Here is a 7,884-nt window from a genome sequence, read left to right on the forward strand (position 1 = left end):
TGTTGTGTTCTATCTTATTTCACTTGCCTAAATTGTCATGACATCTTTTCCTGTAAGTAATGTCACTACAGGCTCACAGTTGTGGTGGTAAGTCCCCACCCCCATTCCAAAACCCTTGATGTAAAGCTAATGTCATTGGAGTGGACTTTAAGTAGGTTACGAGTTCTTAATTGCATAATTTATTTAGGAGAGGTATAAGATGGTAATCATGGAGATCTAAATTAGTATGTGCACTGTTTTGTGACCAAAGGAACAAGAAACAATCATTCACAGGAATTAAATAAAGACAAATGAATGAGCGCCCTGTCATGATAATAGAAATAACTTTATAACTATGTTTCTGTTACCCTTTTACAGAATTGTTTTGTACACCTTGCGTTTCATCCCCACTTGTGAAATGCTTTAGATTTAAACCAGCTTTATTAGAATTGACTCAATTGATTTTAATTACCAAACTATTTTACAAATAAAACTTGATTCAGGCTGCAATCTGCAAGTTATCAACAACCACCAAGTACAAAGCCTTTACGTTACCTTAATCCAGCTTTAGAGCCAGAATAAATCCAACACTTCTGAGTGCATTTAAGTTTCATTTACTGTAAAAAGACCTCGTCTCCCTGCATTTTTGTGACTTTTTCTCACTCCTTTACGTCATCGCTGGACCTCTATCAATGTAGCTGAGCAGTTGGTTGCTGAGAAGGTGCTCACGTGTGCTTAATTGACTCATTCTTTAATTCTCCATGTCTCTCTATGAGAAAGTTTCTTTTATCTACTACACACTTCTATGGCCACCTAACTGAGACCAGGATCTTACCATATAGGCAACTTACCCAATACTAACATTCCAGAATGCCTTGAAATATACAGCTGTAATATAAACAGGAATCTCTCAAGCTGTCTTTCTTTCCTTCTTTGCCCCTCCTTTTATGTCTTTCCTCAGTTTCCTTCTCACATAAGCACTGCCACAGCACACATCAAAGCAAGCGGCACTAATACAGCAAGACTAAACAGACATATTTTGTTCCTAAAATCCTTCTTATCTTTACTGCCACACCCCCACACAACTTCTCTCCATTGTTCTTTTGAGGATTAGTGAAGTTGGGTCCTTTTCAGCCATCAGTTTTCTCTGCATTTCAGAATATTAATAGGACACTATCAAAAGTCTGCAGCAGTGTCATCATGTATGAAAATATTAATCTTTTCGCTGCTTCCACATCAGAGACTTTTCTTTGATTTATTCATTAAACATTTCATTATTCATGTGCTCATTAAAAGCATTGCTTATTTTTGGTTTGTGACCAATTTTAAACATATTTCCAAACAATAATACAATAGTTAAAATTTATAACTATAGAAAGTAAATTGCTTTTATAAACTAAGGAGTTACAATTTCCCTGGCAGAAGATTGTATTTACTCACTGTGCACATTTTGTATTAAAGCAGAACAAACTAATGGGTTTTAGTTGCCTTTAATTACATTTCCAAATTCTTAATAGAACTTGTGGTTCTGAAATTATCTACTGCTAATAAATGTGATACAAGGGCTAATTCCGCACTTCCAGCGCTCATGGGAATATCGCTTTGGGAAATCAGGGGCACATAAGCCTATGACCTCTTGCGGGACACTCCCTGTGAGCACTGCTCGCTGCTGGGATCAGCCTTATATTTCCATGTGGGTTTTTGTGTTAATATTTTATATTCCCCATGACGCCACTTTTCCCAAGGTGATGACTTGTGCTGAGGTGAAGTTCCACAGACTAGCAGCAGTTCATTACCTCACCCTTAATGGTCATTCTTCATATGTGACCCTAGATATGTGGGAGAAATGATTTTCTCTTCACTATCGTGAATGCATTCTTTACACACACTTTTACCATTTCATACTAAGACTTTTTTTCCTGAATGTTGGCAGGCTGATTGACCATGGAAAATCATAGCTCAACCTAACTCTGCCTTCACCCAGCATCCACACATATTGACCACCAGAAAGCCTCACTGGTTATTGTTGAGGAATGGGAGCATTGATCAAATTTTTGTCTTCCCCATTGCTCCTCATTATCACCATTCCAACTCAGATGGAACCAGACATCTTACGTGGTCTGTGTGGCTCAGTGCTGTAACACATGGTACATTTATCTACTGAGCATTCTTGGAACCATTTTTATGGTTCCCCTTATGTACTTTATGAAACAAGTACATATTTTATGCCACCAAGAAAGAACTTGCATTTATGTAACACCTTTCACAACCTCAGAATGTCCCAAAGCGTTTTACAGCCAATGATGTGCTATTGAAGTGTAGTCACTGGTGTTATGTAGGAAACATGGCAGCCAATTTGCACACAGCAAGGTTCCAGAAACAGCAATGAGATAATGAGCAGATAATAGTGTATAGATATTTACACAAAGTCTGCTTGACGGATTTATTTTGATCCCTCACTCGACAAAGTGAACTTTTGTGTTGTTGCTGCTCGTGGAGAGCTGTGCCCACCAGCTTCCTGATATACATGGCCCGCAGCGCGCACTCAGAAAATATACCCTTTCGGTTGCATTCATACTCCTGCTTTCACATTGATGTGAAGTGATTTTGGATGCGTCTCAATACAAAAGTGGCAGGATAACTCAGGAGACTACTGAAGGCAGTAAAGATGTGCGACCCCTTTTAGGAAGTCATCTCATATTGGTCTGAGTTTGCTACGAGTGCACTGTAACTGTGGCCTTAACAGGATTATAGGAGAAATTTGAATAGCTGGTGTCGTTATAATGCACGTTCCTTGGTCAAGTTTAAATTCTGGAAAAACAAGGAACAGCCTGCCCTGAAAACTCCATCAAAGATCTGCAATGTCTCACCAAGGAAAATTTGCACTGTGACATAAATTGAATCCTTTGTCATGTGAACTGCTTTAAGGCAATTTTTACATTAAATAGAAAGTGTAAATTTGTATCTCTGGGCATGATCAGTGAAGCAATGATCACATTATGCCACTAATCTTTTGGCACTCTGTACATAAGCTTGATAAAGTGTCGTAGAAAATATTCTACCCTAATGAAACTACCACTTTGAAGCAAATGTGTTATTTGTGTTGCATAAAACAAATGACAGATGTTGGAGTTCCGAAAAATGGAATCCCCCTCTCATAGATAACCATCTGATATTGCATAATTAGTAACTTTGGTTTTCCTATTGCATTAACTAAATTAAGGTGTAAAAAATTTGGATGGAAATTCAAAATTCCATCAATAATATCTAAAAGAGACATTGATATGTATATCGATATATGTAGAGTCTAAGTAAATGGCCCATGATTGGTCTTACTAAAACTTATTAACTCTTCTCAGTAAGGTGTTTGTGCAGACTTTATTTCTACTATCAGTTCTCAGGGTTAGCTGAGTGTTTTTTGGACAGGTCCATTGAGTTTAATCCTATCTACTCTTTGTTCCTACCATTGTAGGTTTAGTTCTCATCCACTAGTACCACATTTCTATTCTTTACTTTCCTTCTTCCTCTCCATGCAGCAGTACTTGAGCTCTTCAAGTACTCTGTGCGCTTATGTTTTTTGCACACTGCTGGACTCAAAAGGTGCAACTGGCCAACTGACCTAGGTAACCCAAACATCAAAGATTATGGAGCACAATGAGCAGGTTATTACACCGTTTTAAAATAATACTTAATTGTTGGTGTGCCCATTTATGCCGATTATATTTAGATGACTTGGCTTGGCAACGCTGCAATAGATTCAGGCGGTTCAGATGGCAGTTATAAAGTAATGTGAAATCTGAAGTAATCTCTTTTTAAAGACGCTTGTTTTTTAATATAATATTAAGTTCAGCTTCAGTTATTCTACTATCACCACATTTTTCCATTGGGAACTATAATCTCCTCTTGTTGCCAGTATCACTCTGTGTTATTGTTTGGGTGAGCCACAGTGGGACATGTCAGGCATAGAAGCTGAGACCTTTTTATTTTTCAAATGTATTACCAAGTCTCTTGTATTATATCTTTCCGTGGAATAATGACAATTTTTTTTTTCTTAAACCAGTCTCTTTTAGGTCGTGTAGTTTGATGACAAGGAAGAGAAAAGAGGGCAGTGAGTGAGTCACAGAATTGCAGTACAAGCTGGCAGTTATAATTTTTAATGTATCAAAATTATCTGCAGAACCATACAGCTACGAAGAAGAAAACAGTTAAGTTTTTTTGGGGGGAAGCAAATGTTATACCTGCTTCTTCCATTCTGGCGCAGTCAGCAGTGAGTAAAATTTATTAGAATTTCTTGCATAGTCTTGTAGCACACTGATAGGTTTGTTCTAAGAGTCTCCGAGGATTATTGGCTGCCATAAAACTACAACTACCAGGCACAGATTGGTCTCTGTAATGTGAAATTTGCTGCGGGCAGACCCAAGGTTCACAGGTCAAACTGTGCATGCTTGGACACACACGCAGGGCTCTGCTTCCAGGGCAGGTCATTTTTAACGTGTTGAGAAAGCCAACAAGAGTGGCACTTCTCACAGAATTTTGGAAAGAATCCACAATAAATGTATTAAGCTTCCAGAAGGCTAAATCAGATACTTGTATTTTTAAAATGCAGTTTGGGCACCAACCTGGATTTATGCTATATCCAGCAAAGTCCTAATGCTGGATGCATAGTGATCCAAGCAACATGAGACCACTTCTTGGAGATGGCCTCATATTTTTGATTTCGTGCATGAAGGGGGTCTGATCTCCATCCTGAATTCTGAGCTATACTGCCATTTTCATGTCAATGTGCATCCAAAACTGCTTTGCATCCACATGAAAATGGTGCAAAAATGGCAGCCTTACAAAGTTTTTGTAAGATCATTCAATTGCGATTCGTCAGAAATTACCCAGGCACAAGCTATTGATCTTTCTAATTCCACAACTACTTAAAATGTTTTTGAAGGGGGCAAGTAATATATAATTTGACTTTTTACAGTGTTTCTGCGAAGTTTACACACAGACTATTGGAATCATCGGTTGCTAAGCTGTCTGCCCTACATAGATATCTTTGGTAAGTCATAGAGCTCAAATTACTAAAGAAAGACACTTGTATTTTTTTTTAAATCCACTATAATTATCCTATTCAAGTCTAATTACCTCAGTGCGAAGTTGCCTAGAAACCAATTTTAACCACCTTAAGTAATTCAACATTTTTAGTCATTTGGAAAAAGGGTGATTCTAGGGCTTGTATTTCTTACTGGCTTTTGCTCTTTCTGTGTCTTTGTTTATTAATTAAAACTATCCCATGGGGACGGGGGCACTATTTTTAGCCCGCATCTATTGGGAACTGCACACCTGATACATTAAAACAATATACCTCATGTATGAAAGATGTTTGCAACATCTGTCCTCTAGACTTTTCACATTCTAATTCTGCATATGCTGCTTTCTACAGTTTTAATATACTTCAAATAAATGATTCAAATTAACAATGATAAATGTTACTTCTTTTGCAGAATAGAAATAATTTTAGTAAGTTCTTCTTGTTCTTCATAATTTTGTTTTGATTTTTTCACTGTTAATCGCCCTCTTCACATCCACATTGTCGTCTTCAGTTAGGAGAGAGTGACAATCAAGCCTTGAAGACTTTCACTGAACCTATCAAAGGAAATGCGTAGAGATTCTAAAGACTAGCAACAAAATCATTGAACAGACTGAATTACAGAACTTTTCAGTGACTGCAATCAGGTCATGTGCCAGTTTGGCATGATAACAAGAGCTCTTCAAAAACTGATGAGGCCAAGCAATATCACTTGTGAAGTAAATTATGATGAAATAGGCCTGGTTGTCATGTGTAGGTAGGGTCACGTTGATGTCCTGGCTGAATGACACTGAAAGTACAAAGCAATCCAGATTGTGCCATTCCAATCCAGATTGTGCCCTTCTGGGTATATTTGTGAATACCAAAAATTGACTCAATTTGGATATGATTATCCTTTTCAAAAATATTTTACTGTCATTACTATGATTGGGCTATAGCAGTTAGCAATTAGTTTCCTCACTATCAGTCCCATTCAAAGTTACATAGTGTTTTGCATCTTTTAACTTTTCTGTTCGAAATTCCCTCTAAAACACAGCCGCAGGACATAAACTGCCCACTGTGATTTTATTCTTCCAAGAATATTATTATATGAAAAATGCCTCCCTTGTGGTATAAAATACAATTATTACAAGATGCATTTCTCCATAATACAGCAGCACATAGTTCAAAAGACTGGTCGATAATTTTGTTTATGAAGAGATTACTGAACTCAATTTTTAATTTGCTAGATTTCTCCTTGAAGTAAAAACTTTTTTTTCAAATTCTGTTTTTCTGAAATTACCCTTTTAACTGAGAACATCAAAATCAAAATAGCTTAGGACAGCAAGACAGACTTTAGCAGACACTGCAGTTACACACTAGTGAACAAAATCCCTCACTTCATTAGTAACCTGAACCCTCAGCAGTTTTTGGCAACCGTCTAACATGTTGGAGATACTGATTACAGTTACATTTTAGCTGTAAATGAAAACATTGCATGTGCGTGTGCAACACGTACGCACGCAAACACAAATGTAAAATAGCTATACTTTGCAATTTCAGCATCTTTTCCCCAAATTCAACTGTGTTGTTTTAAGAGATTGTTCAACAGAAACGCTTCGATTATTTTCTTTGAAATGGTGGGGGAATAAAACAGATACAAAATCTTACCTGACTTGGAAGTGAAGGAACACAGTCACTCTGCAAGGATGCAACTAGAATGAGAACAGATATATATGAAAGCTATCTTTCAAGTATATTGTGCATCAGGAAAGGGGCCCATTTTAGTTTCTTTGTTTTGGACCTGTCTGTGTTATTTGCTGACTTTGGTTTAATTCCCTACAACAAAAGCATTAATCAAAAAAATACGTCTTCATTAAATTGAGGATGTAAGAAATAACATAATTTCATCATATTCTGTTGGGTCTCTTCACCAGGATGGTAATGTCTAAAACAATGCTCCACAGTGCAGTAGGATGAGATCATGCCCGCGATTCCACACAGTTAATTTCCAAAATCAACCACGGCTAAGCAAATGATTTTCAACTACCAGCTGCCCATTTCTGGCCTGAAACAGGCTGAAAATAACAGTTGAAAGCGGGGAGGCACCATGGCTGCTCAAGACATGCCTGATGCAATTTTCAGGCAGGCCTGTAATTGGGCAAGCAGCACGCCCGTTTCTGGCAGGAGGCAGCTTAAATGTGCAAATTGGCATCCAATGGCGGTTTTAGGACCCTGATTGCCATTTTCAGGTACAAATGGGTAGAGTGTGCATCATCCAGGTTGTGTCCATTTCTACCAGGCGTTGAGCAGCCGAGCCATCAAAAAGCTGGGTAGCAGAAGGGCTCCTCCTGGACTCACAAAAAACCTCAGGCTCGCTGCCAACCAATGTGAGGCCCCCACCCCCAGGATCACATCTCTTCCTCCCTCCAGTAGTGACTTACAGGCCGGCTCAGCATGGCAATCATCTGATTTCCCACCCTCCCACAACCGCTGTGCTCACACCTCGCCAGCAACATTTCAATGAGGCCGAACCCGGCTTCAGGGGACAGCACAGCTGCTCTGCCAACTTTGCACCTGTTTCGGGCGGAAGTCTAACCACTTCCTGTCCCAACAGAGAGGGAGGTAAGATCAGAGGACCAGTTCCCCCAGGCTGGTGTTGTACCTCCAAGCAACTGGCTATAAAGTGCTTTGTGTATAGATTCCCCATCTGATCTGTCAACCAGGCAAGGTGCATGAAGCAGGGGAAATCTGTGAAGAGGAAAGAAATATAATACCAAAAACAAAAAGCATGTGTGTTTTTTTTGGGAAGCATAAATAAATATTAAACATTCATATATATATATATA

At 38.5% G+C, this 7,884-nt stretch overlaps 1 long non-coding RNA gene across 1 annotated transcript; it reads left to right on the plus strand.

Annotated features, from left to right (window-relative positions):
• Positions 1-4,187: 4,187 nt before the first annotated feature.
• LOC137344699 (uncharacterized) lies at positions 4,188-5,675 on the plus strand. The gene is made up of 3 exons (XR_010968444.1): positions 4,188-4,246; positions 4,952-5,026; positions 5,571-5,675. It is a non-coding gene; the product is annotated as an uncharacterized lncRNA (long non-coding RNA).
• The last annotated feature ends 2,209 nt before the right edge of the window (positions 5,676-7,884 follow it).

The sequence above is a fragment of the Heptranchias perlo genome, chromosome 27 (genome assembly GCF_035084215.1).
Source record: "Heptranchias perlo isolate sHepPer1 chromosome 27, sHepPer1.hap1, whole genome shotgun sequence".
In the NCBI taxonomy this organism is placed as follows: Eukaryota; Metazoa; Chordata; class Chondrichthyes; order Hexanchiformes; family Hexanchidae; genus Heptranchias; species Heptranchias perlo.